This window comes from Phyllobates terribilis, unplaced genomic scaffold (genome assembly GCF_046119375.1).
Source record: "Phyllobates terribilis strain yellow unplaced genomic scaffold, ASM4611937v1 Scaffold_5__5_contigs__length_657084704, whole genome shotgun sequence".
NCBI classification, from domain to species: domain Eukaryota; kingdom Metazoa; phylum Chordata; class Amphibia; order Anura; family Dendrobatidae; genus Phyllobates; species Phyllobates terribilis.
This window is the reverse complement of record NW_027362765.1, coordinates 301,151,966-301,176,713: the sequence shown is the minus strand read 5'-3', so window position 1 is coordinate 301,176,713 and position 24,748 is coordinate 301,151,966. Positions and strand designations below refer to the sequence as shown.

The 24,748-nt window shown below is 44.3% G+C and overlaps 1 long non-coding RNA gene across 1 annotated transcript in view; it reads right to left on the bottom strand.

Moving 5' to 3' along the window:
• Positions 1–24,748, bottom strand: part of LOC141273076 (uncharacterized) — a 67,595-nt gene that overhangs the window by 31,544 nt on the left and 11,303 nt on the right. Inside the window, exon 2 of the long non-coding RNA XR_012322058.1 lies at positions 23,901–23,957. This is a non-coding gene — a long non-coding RNA (uncharacterized lncRNA). The remainder of the gene's footprint in view (positions 1–23,900; positions 23,958–24,748) is intronic.

Below are 24,748 nucleotides of genomic sequence, written 5' to 3'. Positions count from 1 at the left end.
TAAGGGGTTAAACATCCATGGTCTGTGCCAACACTGATCGTGGCTGATGCAGCAAGTTGTCAGCTATAGTGTACAGGTGACAATTACAGGATTGTCACTTGTCGGGGAACGCTAGTCTCTTATATCGCAGATCAGTAAAAAGACGTCTATTGGTCACTAAGTGGTTAAGATAAATGTCTGTTTTTATATACACCCAGTGCCGACGTTAAGGGGATAAAAACTGGGCAACTGCCCAAGGGCCCCCACTACCTTGGGGGCCCCCAGCATCTACAGCAGGAGCAACACTGATAATAGCATTAAAACAATTAAAAAAGATAAAAAATACACATATTTGGTATCACTGTGTTTGTAAAAGTCCGGTCTATCAAAACATAAAGAAAGTTAGTCTGATTGGTAAACAACATGAGAAAAAAAATAAAAACGCCAGAATTACGTCTTTTGGCCGCAGCAATAAAATGCACTATGAAGCGATCAAAATATCATATCTGCGCCAAAATGGTATCCGTGAAAATGTCAACTTGGGGCGTAAATTATAAGCCCTCACACAGCCATATAAAAATTAAAATGTTATGGGTCTCGGAAAATGATGACGAAAGCAAACATTTTTTTTTTACAAATTTTTTTCAGCATCTAAGTAAAAAAACAAAAACTATACATGTTTGGTATCTGTGTACTCGTACTAAGCTGAATAATCATATTGCCAGGTCAGTTTTACCATGTAATGAAGATGGTAAGTAAAAAACTCAAAAATACATTTTGCACTTTTTTGCAATTTCTCTAGGGAAAAGGGGAGCAAAAATAAAAACTAAAAAAAAAACAAAACGGAAAATCGTTAAGGGGTGACAGAGTTAAAATACTCGTAATAGCCATAAAATTGCAGGCTTTATTCTTTCGATGTTCATGATGGGTTTACTAACAAACTAAAAAAATAATCATATCTATAAAATGTAATTAGGATTGGGGTACCTTATTCATTTCTAATTGTGTAGGCAGTTATCAGGCAGAACTTACAAAGCATTAGGTTTAATATTTCCAGTAGTGACCACCCGAGTGACCCAATAACAATACAAGACAGGAAGTGTTGTCGTAGGGATTTCGGAACTCCAGAATGGTGATTAATAATTCAAATGTAACTTTTCTTTGTGTAAAATAGACTTTAGTATGAAGTATATAGGAGCTCTTTGTTAAAAATTACATTTAAGCTGATGATCCTATGAAAGCGTTCTTCTTATTGACTATCCAGTTGTAAAACCTATTTTATTAAACATTTTTAGGTCATTCTTATTTAATACAAGGAGTCCTGTGTTCAGAATTCTCTTCTCTTGGTCACAGTATAAGTGATTACAAAGAGCGTCTGTTTCTGGAGGACCCGTCCTGTATGACAGAGACTCCCTATGATCTGAATGAACGTGTGTGTGTCTCTGTGTGTGTGGTTGAGCCTAGAAAGTATTTCTCCCAAAACATTGTTTTGTTACACACATGTTTATCTCCTTTGTGTGTATTGGAACAACACAAAAAAAATTGTGAAAAAAGGCAAATTGTACAGAATTTAACACAAAACCCCAAAAATGGGCCAGACAAAATTATTGACACCTTTAAAAATTGTAGGAAAACAGCTTTGTTTCAAACCATATGATGCTCATTCAAACTCACCTGTGGTAAGTAACAGGTGTGGGCAATATGAAAATCACACCTGAAACCAAATCAAAAGGGGAGAAGTTGACTCAATCTTTGCATTGTGTGTCTGTGAGTGCCACAGTAAGCATGGAGAACAGAAAGAGCAGAAGATAACTGTCTGAGGACTTGAGAACCAAAATTGTTGAACACTATCAACAATCTGAAGCTTACAAGTCCATCTCCAGAGATCTTGATGTTCCTTTGTCCACGGTGCGCAACATATCGTATTTTTGAAGTATAAGACGCACTTTTTTCCTCCAAGATTTTGGAGGAAAGTGGGGGTGCGTCTTATAGTCTGGATGTACCTGCTGTGGCTGTGGATGGTGGGTGGGGGGGTGCGGCAGTGGCGGAGGAGCGGGTCACAGGCACAGGCTGCTGCAGCTATCACTTGTGCCCGCTGTTAAAGAAAATGAATATTCACTGATCCCCAAGCCCATAATCCTACCCAAATCTATGCACCGAAGCCGGCGCCGAGAGGTGGTCGGGAATATGAGAGTGGAGAGCAGTGAATATTCATTGTCTTTAATAGCGATCACACTGTTAGCCATGGCTCCTGTGGTGACTGGGGGATCATGTGTGCCCACTATTATAGAGAATGAATATTCACTGATTCCCACGCCCATGGGAGTGGAGAGCAGTGAATATTCATTCTCTTTAATAGTGGGCACACATTATCGCCCAGCCGCTGCAGGAGATGTGTGATCGCTATTAAAGAGAATGAATAGTCACTGCTCCCCATGCCCATAGTCTCAGCATGGGGAGCAGTGACTATTCTGGCAGCTGACCTCAGCGCGTGGAAGCGCATGGCAGTGATGTAATGCACTGCTTAAATGCTCATATCAGCTGCTGGCATCAGAATACGAGGCAGTGATGCGAGGGAGCAGAGGGAAGGAGGTAAGTATAATTGTTTTTTTTTTTTGTGTGTGCAGCATGTTGGGAGCCATGTATACCAGGATGAGGATGAGGGGGCATATTTACCAGGATGGGTATGAGGCCATTTGTACCAGGATGGGGATGAGGCCATTTGAACCAGGATGGGGATGAAGGGGCCATGTAAGCCAGGATGGGGATGAGGGGCCATGTATATCAGGATGGGGATGAGGGGCCATGTATACCAGGATGGGGATGAGGGGGGCATGCATACCAGGATGGGGATTAAAGGGCCATGTCTACCTGGATGGGGGTCCATGTATACCTGGATGGGATTGCTGTATATGTCTGGATTGAGGGACATATATACCAGGATGGGGATCATATAACTGGATTGGGACATATGCAAGAGTCAGTCAATAAGTGATGCCTCCTATTTTTTTTCTCCTTAAATAAGGTAGTTATGTTAAATATTCGAATTTGGCACAATTCCTCAAACCTTCTTCTCCAATCCACAGCAATTGCAACTTCCTGCACCAACAGGTGGCAGGACTGTATCCGTTTGCAAAATGGCTGACATCGATGTTCGTATTAGATAACGTTCTGTAATTGAATTCTAAAAATGCAGAAGGTGAAACGCCCATTCGAATTCATGAGAGACTGAAAAATGTGTACGGTGATGCAACAGTGGATGTCAGTACTGTTAGACGATGGGTTCGTCGCTGTAACACAGCTGAAGGGCCATCACCGTTGGTTGACAAAATGCGGAGTGGCAGGCCAGTAACCGCAGTGACTCCAAGCAACATTCAGCGAGTCGATGACATCATTCGTGGTGACCGCCGGGTGACTGCAGATGAATTGTGTGGCATTATCTGCCTCAGTAAAGGCAGTGTGATGAAAATTATTGGACAGCTGGGATACAGAAAAGTTTGTGCACGGTGGGTCCCAAGAATGCTTTTTACCATGCTGCAATACATGCCCTTGTTAAACGGTGGACCAAGACTGTGGAAATGGATGGAGATTATATTGAAAAGTGACAAATTAATCGTTAATGTTGTGGTTTTCAACCTATGTAATTGCATTTGAATTTCTTGACAATTAAAAGGAGAAAAAAATAGGAGGCATTACTTATAGACTGACCCTCGTATATATATCAGGATGGGGGTGGCATAAATACCAAGATGGAAACATATATTGGGGGATATTGGTACAGAATTGGGGGACATTACCCCTATAACAGTGTCAGCAGCAGATCCCCACCCCATAAAAGTGAGTCATGACCACATTTTTTGATTCAATATTTTTTATATTTTCCTCCTCTAAAACCTAGGTGCGGTGCGTCTTATGGTCCGATGCGTCTTACAGTCTGAAAAATATGGTAATTAGGACTTTTACAACCCATGGCACTGTAGCTTATCTCCCTGGATGAGGACGGCAGAGAAAAATTGAAGAAAGTTTGCAACACAGGATAGTCCGGATGGTGGATAAGCAGCCCCAATCAAGTTAAAAAGAAATTCAAGTTGTCCTGTGGGCTCAGGTTGCATCAGTGTCAATGTGAACTATCCATCGACATGTGAATGAAATGAAACACTAAGACATGAGACCCAGGAGGGCCTCACGGCTGACACAGAGACATAAAAAAGCTAGAATACAGTTTGCCAAAATGTACACGAGTAAGACAAAATCCTTCTGGGAAAATGTGTTGTGGAGAGATTAGACCAAGATAGAGCTTTTTGGTAAAGCACATCATTCTACTGTTTACCGAAAATGGAATGAGGCCTACAAATAAAAGAACAAAGTACCTACAGTCAAATATGGTGGAGGTTCAAAGATGTTTTGGGGTTGTTTTGCTGTCTCTGGCACTGGGTGCCTTGACTGTGTGCAAGGCATCAAGAAATCTGAAGATTACCAAATGATTTTGAGTCACAAGGTAGTGATGGATGGAAACAAAGCGCTGGAAAGTTCTGACGTTGCCAGCAATAAGTCCGGATCTAAATCCCATTTAACACCTGTGGAGAGATCATACAATTGCTGTTAGGAGAAGGCACCCTTCAAATATAAGAGACCTGGAGCAGTTTGCAAAAGAAGAGTGGTCTAAAATTACAGATGAGAAGTGTAAGAAGCCTGTTGATGGTTATAGGAAGCGATAGATTACAGTTATTTATTCCAAAGGGTGTTCAACCAAATATGAAGTTGAAGGTGCCAACAATTTTGTCTAGCCCATTTTGGGGGTTTTGGGTGAAATTATGTCCAATTTGCCTTTTTTTTTCTCTGTTTTTTGTATTGTTCCAATGCACATAAAGGAAGTAAATGTGTATAACGAAACGTGTAATTGCAATAAGTTTCTGGGAGAAATACTTCATTTTCTGGAACAATTTCAAGGGTGCCGACACTTTCGGCCATGACTGTATATATGTGTGTGTGAAGACATATATGTGTATGTATGTGCTCTGTATACTTGTGTGTATGTGCTCTGTGTAAACATATATTTGTGTGTCTGTGTATTTGCTCTGTGTATACAAGCGTGTGTGCTGTGTGTGTATACATGTGTATGTGCTAAGTGTGTGTAAACATATGTGAGTGTGTGTGCTCGGTGTATACATGAGTGTGTGTAACATACAATGTGTGTGTCACATACGGTGTGTATGTAGCATCCACATTTATAATTCCTGGCAGCGCAGATGAGAGTTCATCTAAACATGTCAGCAATCGCTCAACGAACGGGCAAATTGCTGCTCATTCATCTGGTGATTGGATTGTTTATGGTGAAACAAAAGTCATTGTTCTCAGCAGCACATTACCCAATGCAAACTGCAGAAGTGCTGCTGATAACATGATACCATATGGGGACAGATTGATCTATTAGTGATTGTTCTGTGCCCATCATTCTTTGTCAGCCAGTGTAAAGAGTCCAGTAAACAAGCGCTGAAGGACTTTGTCTAAAACCCCACTTTGTCTAAAACCGGCCCTGTATACCCTCCCTGCAATATTTGAATGTGGCTCTCAGGCAGGGTCGGATTGGGGTGTCTTGGACCCACAGGGGGAATTGACTCTAGGGGCCCACCCTACATCTATATGCAAATACCTGTTAGCCGTTCTCCTTGTTATAGTAGAGAGTTGACTACAAGGCTATGTGCCCACGTAGCGTTTTTGCTGCGTTTTTACGGCCGCGAAAAAGCTTGTAAAACAGTCTGCCATGCAAAGCAATGTGAATTCGGATGTGCTGTGCACATGATGTGCTAATTTGCGCGCCAAATTCGCATTGCAACGCAGCATGACCATTTCTACCGCGATTACGCTGCAGCCGGCTACCACGCAGTGAAAAAAATAAATAAAAAAGTTAAAAACATTAAAAAAAATCAAATACTCTACTCTCCCATTCCCTGCAGATCCGGTATACTCAGCGTGCCTTCTGAATCTGCAGTGCTCAGAGCAGAGGGTGTTATTGACGTCACCTCTTCCTTTGCCCTGAGACGTCAGAATCAGAAGGCGCTGATGTCACTGGAGCTGTGACGAATGAGGAGAGGTGCGTATTTGAGGAGGTGAGGGGGGTTCTCGTTCTCCCTCCCGGGGGGGCTCTCCCTCCCCGACTCATGGGCCCAATTGCGTGCCGGTGTCCCTTCCCCCTGGGGCCCCAGCACTTGCCTGTGCGTGCGCTGGGTGGTGACGCAGGCCATGGTCCTCGCGGCTGGTCATGTCTGTGTGCATGCGTGCGCGTGCCCCTGCCTCCCACACTTTTAAAGGGCCAATGTCTCTAAAAAAAATTTTTTTCCTCTTCCTCTCCTTTTTCTGGGGCACTCCGGGCATTTCACAGGTACCCCAACAGGACAGTCCGACCCTGCTCTCAGGCATACAACTGTGGCACCCCAGGAGTCCGGTTGCCACATTGGCATTGCCTCCCTTATCAGGTAACACCAGCATCCAACAAATTTCCTGGCTCCAGTCCAGAAGGGGGAGCTCTAACACGGTTTCAGGAGAGCTTCCCCTTTAAATTGGAGCCTGGAGGCGGGGTTTACAAAAGTTGGTTGGAGTGAGAAAAGTCAGTTGGAGACAGGAGAGCGATGAGAGAGAACCTAGGGAGGGGAGCTGTGACCAAGCTCGCCCCAGAGAAAAGTGCCAGAAACCGGAGTCCGTGGTTGTTCGGGTACTGAAGTCCCGGCAGCTAAATCCGGAGGGCAGGAGACTGCAGGTCTCCTGGCCCCACCAAACACCCGGTGGCTCAGCAGCATACTAGAGTCTGGAGCCACCACGACGGAGCGACGCCCGAAAAAGGCTCGAGCTGCCTGCCATACGGGTGAGAATTTAATGTTTGTTCAGGAAAGAGGGCCGCATAAGGAGACCAGCCCCAAAGTAGTGGAGAACAACCAGGCTCAGCTAGCCAACCGGAGGCTACAGCATTTTCAAGGTGTTGCAGCCGAAATCCACAATTATATCACCGAAAAGGTGGCCACATAGGGTCCAGGGGACTGAGAGCAAGTCGCCCGACAAGGCCCGAGGCCACTGACTTGGGATACTTGATTGTGAGGCGCATGGCAGGAGAGTGAGAGCCAGCGCAGTGAGACGACTTGGAAAGGTACATAGAACGGGGTCCCGTCCAAGTGCTCCTGAGATACCTGAGAGTTTGCTGGATCACTACCCCGAAGGACACAGGACGACGTGGGCGGTTGCACACCGGTAACTGTAACTTGGTGAACTTAAGAACTGTGAGTAAAACCTGAAGACTGCACCATCACCTGCATTACACCACATCAACAACATCTACCTCCACAATTCTTCATATACTGCCCTGGAGCTTAGCCCTGCCTGTGGAGAGCTGAACCAACTCTGCTGCGTAACCATCAGCTCCAGTGGATCTGCACCGCAGCGGTGGCCCCATATAGCCGCATACCACAGGTGGCGTCACGAACATTATCTCTAAAAACTTTATTCCCCTTTTACTTTTCCTTTAATTTGACCGCCCGGGGCCACGGACCGGGTCACTGCCACCGTGACATCCCCAGCACCGACCAGCCTGGCACCGAGTACCCCACGGCCCCAGGGGGTGCGTCAACGCAGCATAGCTTTAGGCAGCAGGGCCAAAGAGGACAGCGCAGCAGGAAGGCCTACAACTCCACCTGGCGAGGTGGATCCCCAAATTGCTTCTAGGCCGCCCGGATATCCATTACCTCCTGTTATCAGTGCCCCGGTCTGCTCCAGCAAACCTCAAGTAAAGGTAGAGGAAACCGCCATTCTTGTGTCGTCTGGTCATTATCTGCACCCTCAGTCCTGCACCCCAACATCCATCCAATATACTGCCCTGGGGCCTAGCTCTGCCCGTGGGGAGCCGCACTATCTCAGCTGCGTCACCATCAGCCCCAGTGGATCTGAATAGCAGCAGCGGCCCCCCTATAGCCGCACACCACGGGTGGAGTCACAAAACTTTTCCCCTAAACAAACTGTCCTTGTCCTTTTTATTGACAGTCTAGGGCCACGGACTGGGTCACGCCCCCGTGACTATCCCAAGGAACCGACCGACCCAGTGGCAAGTACCCCACGGTCCAAGGGGGCGCGTCACAACGATGGGGTCTTGGGTGACATCCAGAAGTGTTGTGAGCAGCATATAGTACAGTGCAGTCAGCCCCCACTTGTGGACACATCTAAAAGAACCAGTCTGATCTGTGACCTTGAGCTTACATACTTCCGATGGTTACTTTGTGTGGAGGGGTGGGCTGCGTTCCTGCATGTTTTCGTGGGTGAGATAAACACTGCCTTGACTGAACTGAACACGTGGCCTCCCTGCTGTTTGTTAACCAAAGTGATGAAACAGACATTGTGTGCATATACCCTAGGACCTCTTTCAGACGTCAGTGACTTTGCTCATAATCAAAAAAACTGACCAATTTTCATCAGTGTTTTGGATTTTTATCAGCTTTTGATCAGTGTGGTAACTTTTTATCATCAATGCTTTATCAGTTTTTCTGAATTGAAAAATAAGACTGATGGAGGTTTCTCAAGTTTGTCCCATCAGTCAGTAAAAAGCACACAGCACATGGATGGCATCCAAGTGCTGTCTGATTTTTTTCATGGATCCATAGACTTGCACTCACGAGTTTAATCCATGACTAGCTAGGGTTTTGGTTCGGGGGGGGGGGGGGGCGAAACTTCTGAGTGGGCCCCTAACCAGGTAACCCTGATTACAAAAATAGTGGCGCACCCAGAGAATGGATGTAGGAGAACCTCAGCATATGACCATGCTGTTACTAAAAATAATCTCTATACAAAGACCAGCACTGATATTACCGTCATATGGTGACATATATTGATAGATGCCAGTCCTGCAGAACATATAAGAGATCACAGCACAGTTAATATAGTAACTTACAGCTGACGTTTTTTCTTATTATATTGTTCACTTTCCGGTCTTTTCCATCTGGCCCAGACCGACATGACAACTTCTCCATCCAGGACTCAGAGTCTCAGGTCTGCAGAGATCACAACACAGACACATTTGACTCCTTACATTTCAGGCCCCGTCCCCATCTAATCCTAACCTGCACAAACTCCTCATCCTGCTGATAATCCAATACTGAGCCTCTGATGCTGTACGTGTCCCTATTACTGCACCTGCTGTGTGCTCTCTAGATGGTAAAACAACCCTCTAGAATATAGTAATGCCGTGTGTAAGTGCCCTAGAAAACAGTGCCCACATTGTGTCCCCTAGAAAGTAATAATGCGCTCTGTGTGCCCCTCTGACAGTCACAATAACCTGAGTTCCCCTATAACAATAAGTGCCCCCTTAACATTTAATAATGTCCTGAGTCTTCCCCCATGTACAGCTCCCCTCTACACAGTATGATGCTCTCTTATCTAATATATAAAGCTGAATGTGTGTGTGTGTGTGTGTGTGTGTGTGTGTGTGTGTGTGTGTGTGTGTGTGTGTGTGTGTGTGTATGTGTGTATGTATGTATGTATGTCCGGGATTGGCATCGGCACCGTCGCAGCTACAGCCACAAAATTTTGCACAGTCACACGTCTGGACCCCGAGAGCGTCATAGGCTATGTTGTGAGGCGAAATTTTAACCCCGTGCGTTCCAATTCACCAAACAATTTTGCCCCTATCTACATAATGGGGAAAAATTGAAAGGAAACGTGTTGGAGGCAAATTGACAGCTGCCACATGTGAACAAGGGAGAATTAAAGAATGAGAGTGATGGCGCCTAAGAGTATATACCATACAGTTGCTAAGGTGGGGCCCCGACATGGGATACTCATACTCACCACACACGGGGATATGAACACACACACAAAATGCGCCACACACTACCACGTGCTTGAACATATATACCACCCTCAGCACACACAAAACTCATCTCACAAAGATGTATCAGGCTGCCAATAGCAACCAATCACAGCTCAGCTTCTATTTTGCTACAGTTAATTATTCTGAGCTGTGATTGGTTAATATAGGCAACAAAGGACATTCTCAGTATAACAAAGCTTGTGTAAGGTAATAAGATGTCAGTTAGGGTGTGTTGGTGGAAAGGCTGATGTCAGTCACATTACTTCTATGTGAGAGGATATAGAAGCTGCCAGTTACAGACTGTTTTTACCACAATAATGCCTCATAAGAAAAGGAATTTCATGGCACGAATATCAGCTGATGCGAAAAGAAAAGCTGCATTACGGGCCAATGAAAAATGTGAAGACCGAGAAACAAAGCTGACACACATGAGAACAGCAGCTGCTTCCTCAAGAGCCAATGAACTTTCTGAGCAGAGGGAAGTGAGGCTTGCAGACAAGAGAACAAGAGCTGCTTCCTCAAGGGCCAATGAACTTTCTGAGGAGAGGGAAACGAGGCTTGCAGACATGAAAACAAGAGCTGCTTCCTCAAGAGCCAATGAACTTTCTGAGGACAGGGAAGCGAGGCTTGCAGACATGAAAACAAGAGCTGCTTCCTCAAGAGCCAATGAACTTTCTGAGGAGAGGGAAGCGAGGCTTGCAGACATGAAAACAAGAACTGCTTCCTCAAGGGCCAATGAACTTTCTGAGGAGAGGGAAACAAGGCTTGCAGACAAGAGAACAAGAACTGCTTCCTCAAGAGCCAATGAACTTTCTGAGGAGAGGGAAGCGAGGCTTGCAGATAAGAGAAGAAGAGCTGCTTCCTCAAGGGCCAATGAGTCATCTCAGCAGAGAGAAGGCACACTTGCCACTAAGAGAATTGCTATTTCTTCCACCAGGGCACAGGAAATGGTTGGAGATTTGAAACATGCTGCCTTTTGTTACCAGTCAGACATAAACTATCAGGATATTCCTAAAGTTCAGATAGGAAAAATGGATGTGGTCTGCATGTACAGCAGTGCCCTGAAATGGAAAGATAAACCGCCAGGTTTATGCTGTGCAAATGGCAAGATAAAACTTCCACCTCTCCTGTCACCACTAGATCCCCTAAAGTCTCTGATGACAGGTACCAGTACAATATGAAAGCATTTCTTGGACAACATTAGGAAGTACAGCTCCTGCTTCCAAATGACAACAAAAGAAATGTTTACAACAGAATTTATGCCGACATTTAAAGTTCAAGGACAGGTTTACCACTCAATTGGCTCACTGCTTCCATTACAAGGAGAAGAACCTCAATTTCTTCTACTCTTCTTTATGGGAAATGCAGAAGCAGAGGCTCAGCAGAGATGCTCTTTAATTCCTAACACTCGCCTTGATATTGTCACTATTTTGCAGCAGTTCCTTCACTCCAACAATCTATATGTTCAACTTTTCAAGACTGCCCTTGAATGCATGCCAAATGACGATTACAAGGTTGTCATTCGAGCTGACAAAACACCACAAGGTGAACATCAGCGACGTTTCAATGCTCCCACATTTTATGAGGTAGCCATCTTGATTGTAGGTAATGATTTTCAAAGCCGTGACATTGTGCTTCAGAAAAGGAACAATAGTTTGCAATGAGTAGCAGAAAGTCACAGGTCCTATGATGCTCTGCAATATCCAATCATCTTTTGGCAGGGACAGGATGGCTATCACTTTGGAATACCTCAGACAGATCCTACAACAGGCAACCCTTCAGGAAAAAAAGTGTCTGCCATGGACTTCTATGCTTATAGGATCATGACAAGATTTGCAGAGGAAAATCACATCTTGAAATGCAAACACTTCTTCCACCAATTTATTGTTGACATGTATGCAAAGATTGAGAGTGAACGTCTTTTATATATCCATCTGAATCAAAAGAAGCTCAGGGCTGAGGAATATATTCATCTTAGAGATGCTGTTGCAAATGATGCTGATCCAAAAGAGTTGGGGAAAATGGTTATTCTTCCATCAACTGTCAATGGAGGCCCACGACACATGCATGAATACACACAGGATGCAATGACTTACAGTACAGACCAAAAGTTTGGACACACCTTCTCATTTAAAGATTTTTCTGTATTTTCATGACTATGAAAATTGTACATTCACACTGAAGGCATCAAAACTATGAATTAACACATGTGGAATTATATACTTAACAAAAAAGTGTGAAACAACTGAAAATATGTCTTATATTGTAGGTTCTTCAAAGTAGCCACCTTTTGCTTTGATGACTGCTTTGCACACTCTTGGCATTCTCTTGATGAGTTTCAAGAGGTAGTCACCGGAAATGGTCTTCCAACAATCTTGAAGGAGTTCCCAGAGATGCTTAGCACTTGTTGGCCCTTTTGCCTTCACTCTGCGGTCCAGCTCACCCCAAACCATCTCGATTGGGTTCAGGTCTGGTGACTGTGGAGGCCAGGTCATCTGGGGTAGCAACCCATCACTCTCCTTCTTGGTCAAATAGCCCTTACACAGCCTGGAGGTGTGTTTGGGGTCATTGTCCTGTTGAAAAATAAATGATGGTCCAACTAAACACAAACCGGATGGAATAGCATGCCGCTGCAAGATGCTGTGGTAGCCATGCTGGTTCAGTATGCCTTCAATTTTGAATAAATCCCCAACAGTGTCACCAGCAAAGCACCCCCACACCATCACACCTCCTCCTCCATGCTTCACGGTAGGAACCAGGCATGTAGAGTCCATCCGTTCACCTTTTCTGCGTCGCACAAAGACACGGTGGTTGGAACCAAAGTTCTCAAATTTGGACTTATCAGGCCAAAGTGCAGATTTCCACTGGTCTAATGTCCATTCCTTGTGTTCTTTAGCCCAAACAAGTCTCTTCTGCTTGTTGCCTGCCCTTAGCAGTGGTTTCCTAGCAGCTATTTTACCATGAAGGCCTGCTGCACAAAGTCTCCTCTTAACAGTTGTTCAAGAGATGTGTCTGCTGCTAGAACCCTGTGTGGCATTGACCTGGTCTCTAATCTGAGCTGCTGTTAACCTGTGATTTCTGAGGCTAGTGACTCGGATAAACTTATCCTCAGAAGCAGAGGTGACTCTTGGTCTTCCTTTCCTGGGGCGGTCCTCATGTGAGCCAGTTTCTTTGTAGCGCTTGTTGGTTTTTGCAACTGCACTTGGGGACACTTTCAAAGTTTTCCCAATTTTTCGGACTGACTGACCTTCATTTCTTAAAGTAATGATGGCCACTCGTTTTTCTTTACTTAGCTGCTTTTTTCTTGCCATAATACAAATTCTAACAGTCTATTCAGTAGGACTATCAGCTGTGTATCCACCAGACTTCTGCACAACACAACTGATGGTCCCAACCCCATTTATAAGGTAAGAAATCCCACTTATTAAACCTGACAGGGCACACCTCTGAAGTGAAAACCATTTCCGGTGACTACCTCTTGAAGCTCATCAAAAGAATGCCAAGAGTGTGCAAAGCAGTCATCAAAGCAAAAGGTGGCTACTTTGAAGAACCTAAAATATAACACATATTTTCAGTTGTTTCACACTTTTTTGTTAACTATATAATTCCACATGTGTTAATTCATAGTTTTGATGCCTTGTGTGAATGTAAAATACAGAAAAATCTTTAAATGAGAAGGTGTGTCCAAACTTTTGGTCTGTACTGTATATGAGAAAGTATGGCCGTCCAGATCTTTTCATCACCTTTACTTGCAATCCTGCCTGGGAGAAAATTGGAGGGCACCTGTTGCCGGGCCAAAAAACAGTGAATCGCCATGACCTTATTGCTCGGGTTTTTAAACAGAAACTTTCAAAAATGACTAATCTCATCACAAAATCGCATATTTATGGTGAGACGCAGTGCTGGATGTATTCAGTTGAATGGCAAAAAAGAGGCCTTCCTCACGTCCACATCTTGATTTGGGTGAAGCAAAAAATACAGCCTACCGAAATTGAAAATATCATCAGTGCCAAATTGCCAGACCCTCAGATTGACCCATTGCTGTTTGACACCATCACAAAAAACATGATCCATGGTCCGTGTGGGAGTCTGAACAAAAATTCTCCTTGTATGATTGATGGCAGGTGTTCAAAGCATTACCCACGATCCCTGGTCCAAGAAACCCAAACAGGACAGGATGGATATCCAGTCTACTGAAGAAGAAAGCCAGGGGATGGTGGTTTCATAGCAAAGCTCAAAATTCGTGTTGGATCATCACTCCAAGAGATAGAAATTGACAACAGGTGGGTAGTGCTTTACAACCCTTTGCTCTCAAAAATCTTCCAAGCCCATATAAATGTCGAATCTTGCCACTCTGTGAAATCAATCAAGTATATCTGCAAATATGTCCACAAAGGAAGTGATTAAGCTGTTTTTGAACTCCAGAAAAATGGATCTATTATTGATGAAGTGAAGGCATTCCAGATGGGCAGGTACATAAGCAGCAATGAAGCTGTTTGGAGAATACTAGGATTCTCCATTCATGAGCGCTACCCACCAGTTGTGCACTGAGCGTGCACTTGAAAAATGGATAGAGAATTTACTTTAACCCAGCAAACTTGCAGCAGCTCCTAACACCACCTAAGACCACCCTCTTGGCATTTTTTGAGCTGTGTCAACAAGACCCTTTTGCAAAAACAATTCTCTACTGTGATTTACCAAAGTACTACACTTGGAATGCCTCCAGAAAACACTGGAACGGAGGAAACGGGGGCTTGCTATTGAAGGCTATCCAGGGGTGAAAGCAACTGATACTCTTGGTCGCGTCTACACTGTTCATCCGTCAAATGCAGAGTGCTTCTACTTGCGCATGTTACTTCATGTTGTCAAAGGCCCTACATCATTTTCTGACCTGAAGACCGTCGGAGGCCATGTGTGTGAAACATTCAGGGAAGCTTGCCAAAGAAAAGGACTTTTGGAAAATGATGGACACTGGGACATGACCCTCAGTGAAGCAGCAGCCACACAAACCCCAAAGCAACTAAGACACCTGTTTGCTATTATTCTAACAACCTGTAGCATTTCAAATCCTCTTGAGATTTGGACAAAGTACAAAACTGATCTCAGTGAGGACATCCTCATGCAGATTAGAAGGGAAAATCCTCAGCAACTCATTAACTTCACTGAGGAAATGTTCAATGAAACTTTAATGCTCCTTGAAGATCAGTGCATAGCAATGTCAGGAAAAGCCTTACAGTTGCTTGGCTTGCCTGCTCCAATAAGAAATCCTGAAGGCATCCAAATGTGTAGGGAGATTTTCCTAGTAACAAACTACAATATTGATGAACTGACAGCATTTGTGTCTCAGAACGAGCCAATATTGGTACCAGATCAAAGGGACGCCTATAACTACATTTTAAGTCTCAGTGAAACCAACAAAGGTGGGATTGTCTTCCTTGATGCTCCAGGTGGAACAGGAAAGCCATTTGTAATCAACTTGCTCCTGGCAAAATTTCAACAACAAAAAAAGATTGCACTTGCAGTGGCATCTTCTGGAATTGCAGCTACGCTTTTAAAAGGTGGCAGGACAGCACATTCGACATTCAAATTACCACTTAACCTGTCTCATAGTGACAGCCCCATGTGTAATATTGCCAAAGGATCAGGACTGGCCAAGTTGCTTCAAAAATGCAGTGCCATCATTTGGGATGAATGCACAATGTCACACAAAAGGGCTCTGGAAGCAGTGGACAGACTGCTGCAAGACCTGCGTATCAACAAATATATCATGGGAGGAGTAGTTGTTGTTTTGGCAGGTGACTTCCGCCAAACACTACCTGATATTCCAAGATGAACCCCAGCAGACGAACTGAATGTCTGTCTCAAAGCATCGTACCTTTGGAGAAAAGTAAAGAAAATGTCACTGAACACAAACATGAGGGTCTACATGACAGGTGATGTTTCTGCTGGACTGTTTTCGAGCCAGCTGTTGACTATTGGAGATGGCAAGGAACCAGTAAACTCAACCCCTGGACAGATCACCTTCCCAAGCAACTTTTGTTGCATTGTGACTTCCATTGAGGAGTTGAAAGCAAAGGTTTTTCCAAACATTCAACTCCACTTCAAAAATTCTGTCTGGCTGTGTGAAAGGGCTATTCTAGCTCCCAAAAATGACAGTGTCAACAAGATCAATCTTCAAATTCTAAATCTCCTTCCAAGTGTGTGCACAACCTACAAGTCAGTGGATACAGTAATAGACCCTGCTCAAGCATTATTTTATCCAACTGAGTTCCTCAATTCCTTGGAGCCACAAGGACTTCCTCCTCACAACCTCTTTCTAAAACCTGGAGCACCTATTCTGCTATTGAGAAATTTGGATCCACCAAAGCTGTGTAATGGACTCTTGATTAAGAACCTGTTTCCACATGTAATTGAGGCAACCATTTTGACAGGATGTGCCACAGGAGAAGATGTTTTCATTCCAACAATTCCTCTCATTCCATCTGATTTGCCTTTTGATTTTAAACGCCTCCAGTTTCCTGTTCGACTGGCATTTGCTACGTCCATCAACAAGGCCCAGGGACAGTCCTTGAAAGTAGTTGGAATCAATTTACAATCTCCATGCTTTTCTCATGGTCAACTTTATGTGGCCTGTTCAAGAGTTGGAACAGCCAAAAATCGTGTTTGCACCTGAAGGAAGAACTAAGAATGTCGTTTATCAAAAGGCTTTCGAATAAGGAGTAGAAGATTACTTCACATTACATGGCCAATTTAGTTAAATCGGTGTGGAATATCTCTAGTGTTGAAATATATGTTGTGAAATGCTTCTGTAATAGTGGGGAAGGACATAGCCTTCCTTTGGCACTGAAGTAGTTAAAGAAAGTGTTTCCGTAGTTAAACCTCTCTAACTGTTGGTAGGCCAAGCTAAGGGGTTAGCTTCAGTGGTCCAGTCAGTAGAGTAGAGGGGGAACTTAGTGCCCTGATCAAGCCTTGAGTGTTGTAGAGCTTGTTCCTGGCATAATTCCTTGTGGGCTGCAGTACCTGTAATCAGCCACAAGATGCCACTGTCCTGGGTGCAGATGTCAGGTTGAGTCTGCTAGCAGTGTTATAGACAGTGATGGGGTTATTGCTGTGTGATGACAGTCCACAGAGGGTGGGCACATTAGGAAAATCTCCTTCCAGAAGCAGGAAATGATGAGTAGTAAGAGACAGGACAGTGAACTGTATGGGCAGCCTGACTATATGGTGGCTGCTAGGGTAGACGGGAGCTCCATACCCTCAGACAGTGGGATCACCAGTGTAAAAGTCTCCCTACGCAAGAGTCCTGTTAGCCGGCCGGAGAAACTCAACAGGGGTATTGAGGACCCGGGGCACTTCTAGTGTGCAGGAAGCAGAGGAAGATAAATAGGACTCCAGGCTAAGACGTGGGGGAGATATTGGATCCGGAACACTGTTGGTATTGCAGAAGAGTCTCTTGGGCTAGAGATTAGAGTCACAGAGACGCTTCATTTAAAGAGGGAACCAGGGCTGAAGATGTTGCCAGCGCCTGTGAGGGAGATAATAACCTGTCGGGCCTTATCCATTATATCTGCCTGTAAATACTGTACATATTCCTCTTCACCAAGTAAAGTCCAAGTTATGGTTAAGAACCTCGTGTCATCTGAATTTATTGCTGCCCTGGTCCCAGAAGAGAAATGCCTGGAGACAGCCGCGATTGGATGGTTTGAAGTAAGTGGAGAGCCCCACATACACAGCCACACATCAGAGGGAGGACACGAATTGTCTGTAGGGTGCTAGAGCGAGAGGGGGCTACAGCTCGCCCACGACTACCTCACTGGGGCACCTTACACTTCTATTAGCTTAGTTTTTGCCTTTTAATATTACATTTCTATCTATTTGTTTTGTGGTTTTTGTGTGGAGAATAAATTTTTGTTAACACATTCTATTTTGCTAACAGCAGTTATTAACCCGGGTAGTACAGCTAATACACAATATAATTCCCCCTCACTGTATGGTACCCCCCAGACAGTATACTGACCCCTTAGTAGCCCCCAAACTGATGGCTCCAACACTGTATGATGCCCCCCACACTGTGCAAAGACCCCACATTATCTCCCACATTGTATGATGGCTCCCACACTGCGCAAAGACCTGTAATCCCCACACTGTATAAATAGTCTCCATATAGTATAATGCACCAGATAGTCCTCAATATAGTATAATGCACTCCCCATAGGCAGAGTCTGTAGTATAATCCCCCCTATAGGCAGTCTGTAGCATAATCCCCCCACCCCCCATAGGCAGTCTGTAGCATAATCCTCCCACCCCCCATAAGAAAAAATAAAGAAATAAGCACAATACTCACATCTCTCTCCTCCTCGTTCCCCTGCTGCTTCGAGCGCTCAGCCCGCACACATCTTCAGCACAGCGGGCCGGGCGACAAGTGAAGATGTCAGACACAGAGGACGCTATGGGGACTGATGGGAGAGGGAGCGACGCTCCCTCTCCCATCACTGAGCTTGCGGTTGCGGTGACTGGCGGGGGGGGGACCGATGCCGGGACCAGGGGCCCCCCTCCTGCTCAAGGGCCCCATAGCAGCCATAGGGCAGTTCAGGGACATCGAGTCTCCCTGCTTTTCCCGGAGTGTAACTGTAGCGTAGGTCCGGGTGGGCCCCCTCAACCACCCCGGTAGATACACTACTGCATGACTCACGTCAAACTCGGACATGTCTCCGTGTTTTGATGCAGACCACTAGATCTGCAAAAAGACACTGAACAAAAATATAAATACAACACTTTTGTTTTTGCTCCCATGTTTCATGAGCTGAACTCAAAGATCCAAGACTTTTTCTATGTACACAAAAGGCCTTTTTCTCTAGAATATTGTTCACAAATTTGTCTAAATCTGTGTTGGTGAGCTCTTCTCCTTTGCCGAGATAATCCATCCACCTCACAGGTGTGGCATATCCAGATACTGATTAGACACATGATTATTGCACACACAAAACAAAACAGATATAAAAAAAACATATCCACATACGTGTGGGCTGATTTTCTGACAACCAATGTGAGACCATTAATTTTCTGGCAGTATATAGAAGTCTAGCAATGGTTAGACCATTAATTTTACAATGCACTGCAATACTATGGTATTGCAGTGTATTTTTTGGGAGATCAAGAGATTGCAGATTCAAATCCCCTAAGCTGGCTAATAAAAAGTGTGAAAAAAAACATATATATATATATATATATATATATATATATATATATATATATATATACAGTGGTCTGAAAAAGTGTTTGGCCTCTTCCTGATTTCTTGATTTCTTATTCTTTTGCATGTTTTTCACATTTAAATATTTTAGATCACAAAACAAATGTGTATATTATACAAAGATAACACAGGTAAACATAAAATGCAGTTTTTAAATGAAGGTCTTTATTATTAAGGGAAAAAGAAATCCAAACCTACAGGGTCCTGTGTGAAAAAGTGATTGCCCCTCCCCCTTTAAACATACTGTATTTTTTGGACTAAAAGACGCACTTTTTTCCTCCAAAATTTACAGTTATATATACAGTTGTGCTCAAAAGTGTACATACCCCAACAGAATTTTTCCTTTCTTGGCCCTGTTTCAGAGAATATGAATGATAACAAAAAAAATTTTTTTCTACACTCATGGTTATTGGTTGGGTGAAGCCATTTATTGTCAAACTACTGTGTTTTCTCTTTTTAAATCTTAATGACAACCAAAAACATCAAAATGACCCTGATCAAAAGTTTACATACCCTGGTGATTTTGGCCTGATAACATGCACAGAATTTGACACAAATGGGTTTGAATGGCTACTAAAGGTAACATCCTCACCTGTGACCTGTTTGCTGTTTGCTTGTAATCATTGTGTGTGTATAAAAGCTGAGTGAGTTTCTGGGATCCAGACAGACTCTTGCATCTTTCATCCAGCCACTGACGTTTCTGGATTGTGAGTCATGGGGAAAGCAAAAGAATTGTCAACGGATCTATGGAAAAAGGTAGCTGAACGGTATAACACAGGAAAGGGATACAAAAAGATATCCAAAGAATTGATAAAGCCAGTCAGCAGCGTTCAAACTGTGGTTAACAAATGGAAAATCGTGGGCTCTGTAAAAACCAAACCACAGTCAGGTAGACCAACAAAAATTTCGACCACAACTGCCAGGAAAATTTTTCGGGATGCAAAGAAAAATCCACAAATAACATCAGCTGAAATTCAGGACTCTCTGAAAACTAGCAGTGTGGCTGTTTCAAGATGCACAATAAGGAGGCACTTGAAGAAAAATGGGCTGCATGGTCGAGTCGCCAGAAGAAAGCCATTACTGCGCAAATGCCACAAAGTATCTCGCCTTCAATACACCAAACAGCACAGAGAAAAGCCTCAAAACTTCTGGAACAAGGTAATTTGGAGTGATGAGACCAAAATTGAACTTTTTGGCCACAACTATAAACGTTACATTTGGAGAGAGGTCAACAAGGCCTATGATGACAGGAACACCATTCCTACTGTAAAGCACGGAGGTGGATGTTTTGGGGATATGTGATCTACAAAGGCACAGGAAACTTGGTAAAAGTTGAAGGAAAGATGAATGCAGCACGTTATCAGCAAATACTGGAGGCAAATTTGCACTCATCAGCCTGGAAGCTGCGCATGGGATGTACTTGGATGTTCCAACATGACAACGATCCAAAACACAAGGCCAAGTCGACATGTCATTGGCTACAGCAGAACAAAGTGAAGGTTCTGGAGTGGTCATCTCAGTCTCCTGACCTCAATATCATTGAGCCACTCTGGGGAGATTTCAAGCGCGCAGTTCATGCTAGACAGCGTAGGAATTTACAGGAACTGGAGGCTTTTTGCCAAGAAGAATGGGTAGCTTTACCATCTGAGAAAATAAAGAACCTCATACACAACTACCACAAAAGACTTCAAGCTGTCATTGATGTTAGAGGGGGCAATACAAGGTATTAAGAACTGGGGTATGTGAAATTTTGATCAGGGTCATTTGGATGTTTTTGGTTGTCATTAAGATTTAAAAAGAGAAAACACAGTAGTTTGACAATAAATGGCTTCACCCAACCATTAACCATGAGTGGAGAAAATGTTTTTGTTATCATTCATATTCTCTGAAACAAGGCCAAGAAAGTAAGATTTCTGCCGGGGTATGTAAACTTTTGAGCACAACTGTACATATGTACTGTGGCTGTGGGTGGTGGGTGGGCTGGGAGCTAATGGCAACGGGGGATGAGTGGGGCACAGGAGGCAGCAGCCACCTGCTGCAGCCGACGCTGCGCCCACTGCTAAAGAAAATGAATATTCCTTGCTCCCCATGCCCATGAGCGTGGAGAGCAATGAATATTCATTTTCCTTAATAGCGCGCACACTCACTGTAGCCGCAGCGCGGCTCCTGCTGCGGCCGGCGGTCTGTGTGCCCTCTATTAAATACATGAATATTCGCTAAAACCCACTCCTCATGGTGTTTAATAGCGGGCACACACCGCCGGCCGCAGCAGAAGCCACGCTGCATGTACAGTGTGCGCGCTATTGAAGAGAGTGAATGGTCACTGCTCCCGGCGCGAGGAGCAGTGACTATTCTGGCACAGCACTCCACTGTGTGAGGTCGCATGACAGGGACGCCATGCGTAGCTCACACAGTGAGAGTGTCGGCAGCAGAGTGGGTCGCAGCGCTGGAGGAGAGAGGAGGTGAGTATGATTGTTTATTTTTTTTGTGGGCAGCGTGATGGGGATCAGGGGGTGCCAAGCATACCAAAATCAAGGGGTGCCAAGCGTACCAGGATCAAGGGGTGCCATGCATACCTGGATCAAGGGGTGCCATGCATACCAGGATTAAGGGGTGCCATGCATACCAGGATGAAGGAGTGCCATGCATACCAAGATCAAGGGATGCCACGCATACCAAGATCAAGGGGTGCCAAGCATACCAGGATGGGGGATCAAGGGGTGCCATGCATGCCAGTATGGGGGATCAAGTTGTGCTATGCATACCAGGGTGGGAGATCATAGGGTGCCATGAATACAAGGATGGGGGATCAAGGGGTGCCATGCATACCAGGATGGGGGATCAACGGGTGCCATGAATACCAGGATTGGGGATCAAGGGGTGCCATGCATACCAGGATGGGGGATCAAGGGGGTGCCATGCATGCCAGGATGGGGGATAAGGGGTGCCATGCATGACAGGATGGGGGATCAAGGGGGGCCATGCATACCAGGATGGGGGATTGGGTTGCCATGCATACCAGGATGGGGGATCAAGGGGTGCCATGCATGCCAGTATGGGGGATCAAGTTGTGCTATGCATACCAGGGTGGGAGATCATGGGGTGCCATGAATACAAGGATGGGGGATCAAGGGGTGCCATGCATACCAGGATGGGGGATCAAGAGGTGCCATGAATACCAGGATGGGGGATCAAGGGGTGCCATGCATACCAGGATGGGGGATCAAGGGGTGCCATGCATGCCAGGATGGGGGATAAGGGGTGCCATGCATGACAGGATGGGGGATCAAGGGGGGCCATGCATACCAGGATGGGGGATTGGGTTGCCATGCATACCAGGATGGGGATGAGGGCCACGTATACCAGGATGGGGATGAGGGCCATGTATACCAAGATGGAAATGAGGGCCACGTATAACAGGATGGGGCTGAGGGCCAAGTATACCATGATGGGGCTGAGGGCCACGTATACCAAGATGGGGATGAGGGCCACGTATACCAGGAAAGAGGGGCCATACATACCAGGATGGATGATATTAACAGAACTGGGGGGACATTACCCCAATACCAGTGTCAGCCTCCCCCATAGCAGTGCCTCATGACCACATTTTTTATTTAATTTTTTTTTCTATTTTCCTCCTCTAAAGCCTAGGTGCGTCTTATGCTCCGGTGCATCTTATAGTCCGAAAAATACGGTAAATTATCTGTGGTTTATCACATCTTTGGGAAGTTGAGTTCAATTTCCCTAGCCACACACGGACCTGTTCTCCATCAAGAAATCAGTTAAATAGGGCCTACCAGAATTATCTTTTTTTGTCACTGCACTTTTATCACTGCGCAAAAAATGCAATAAAAAATGGTGATCAAAACATAAAAAATTATGGTTCTCAGAGATGACAACACAAACTATTCAAAATTGTTGAACAATATCAACAATCTCAAGGTTACAAGTCCATCTCCAGAGATCTTGATGTTCCTTTGTCTATGGTGCGCAACATAATCAAGAAGTCTACAACCGTGGCACTGTAACTAATCTCCCTAGACGTGGACGACAGAAAAAAATTGATGAAAGGTTTCAACGCAGGATAGTCGGAATGGTGGATAATCAGCCCCAATCAAGTTCCAAAGAAATTCAAACTGTCCGACAGGCTCAGGGTGCATCAGTGTCAGCGCGAACTATTCGTTGACATTTGAATGGAATGACGTTAAGATTTAAGATGTCTGAAACCCACTTGCAGATAGGCATTAAACTGATAAGGGGGCAGGGTTTGGATGGGCAGGGTTTTGTCCGCCAAAAATTTGAATTTTACGTCCCGTGAGAGCCATTAAGAGAATTCAATGGCTATCATAGGGGTATCAGCTCCGGTCGGTCAAAGCAGGGAGCCAGCTCTTTGCCTTGGTTCGTTCGCGAACGACCCATCACTAGCACACATCACTGACTGTGGATGTAAGAAGCAGGGAACTCAATATTAGGCTACGGTCACACACTATTTGGTTAGTATTTCACATGAGTATTTGTAAGCCAAAACCAGGAATGGGTCAAAATGCAGAATTGGTGCACTTGTTTCTATTATACTTTTTCTCTGATTATTCCTCACCTGATTTTGGCTTATAAATACTGATGTAAAATACTGACCAAATATGGATAGTGTGACCGTAGCCTTACAGGCAACCTCAAATCTGGATGTCATGAGAGCATATAGGACTTACTCTCATGTGCCTCGGATGGCTGCTCAGACGGCCTTTATTATAATCTGCCCCTGCTGCATAGTGCTGCCACTTGATTATCCCTGTGTCAAAAAAAGTGACATATATGACTAACCTCCATCTTCTTGTTCCCTCTTGAGGTTGAGGTAACCGGACGTTTACTTTTCAATTTCTAGAAGAACATATAAAAAAATGTCATTCTGTATTTTTTTCCCAGCCTTCATACATTTATAATTAATGGTGATGTAATGTTGTAGCACTGAGGCCCTCAGACCTACTAATGCAATGAATGCTTCCTGTCCTACAATAGGTTTGCTTTTGTGGGTAATCTGAGGCCACATTGTATCTCAGACTTCCTTTGCTTCCTCTGGAGCAGGGTGGGGGTAGCTTTGGTTATATTAAGCCAAACATAAGCATTACAAGGACACTCGAAAGTTATGTGACCACCAAGCCCAGAAAAGATCATGTTCTGTCTAATACATATATATCCTCAGTGGTAGGTTTTAAAATAGGGCTCCACCTAGACAATTTCCACTTTTATCTGTGCCCCTCTATAGATTGTGATATGAGCTCCACACACTTTATACTACTGTATTCACTATACACTATGATGACTACCAGCCTCTACAGTGGCTTATGAAAGTATTCACTTCTCTTGGCTTTTTACCTATTTTGTTACATTACAACTTGTGTTTCAATATTTTTGTAATCCGATTTGTATGTGATACATCTGCACTAAATAGTCTATGTTGGTAAAGTGAGAAAAATATACTGTAGGCATAAATTACATTTATGGGATCAAATAACTATAAATTGGCATGTGCATATGTATTAACCTCTTTTGCAATGAAGCCCCTAAAAGTTTCTGGTACAAGCAATTACCTTCATAAGTTACATGCTTAGTGAAAGGAAGTCCACCTGTGTTCAATCTAAGTGTCAAATGATCTGTCAGTATATACACAT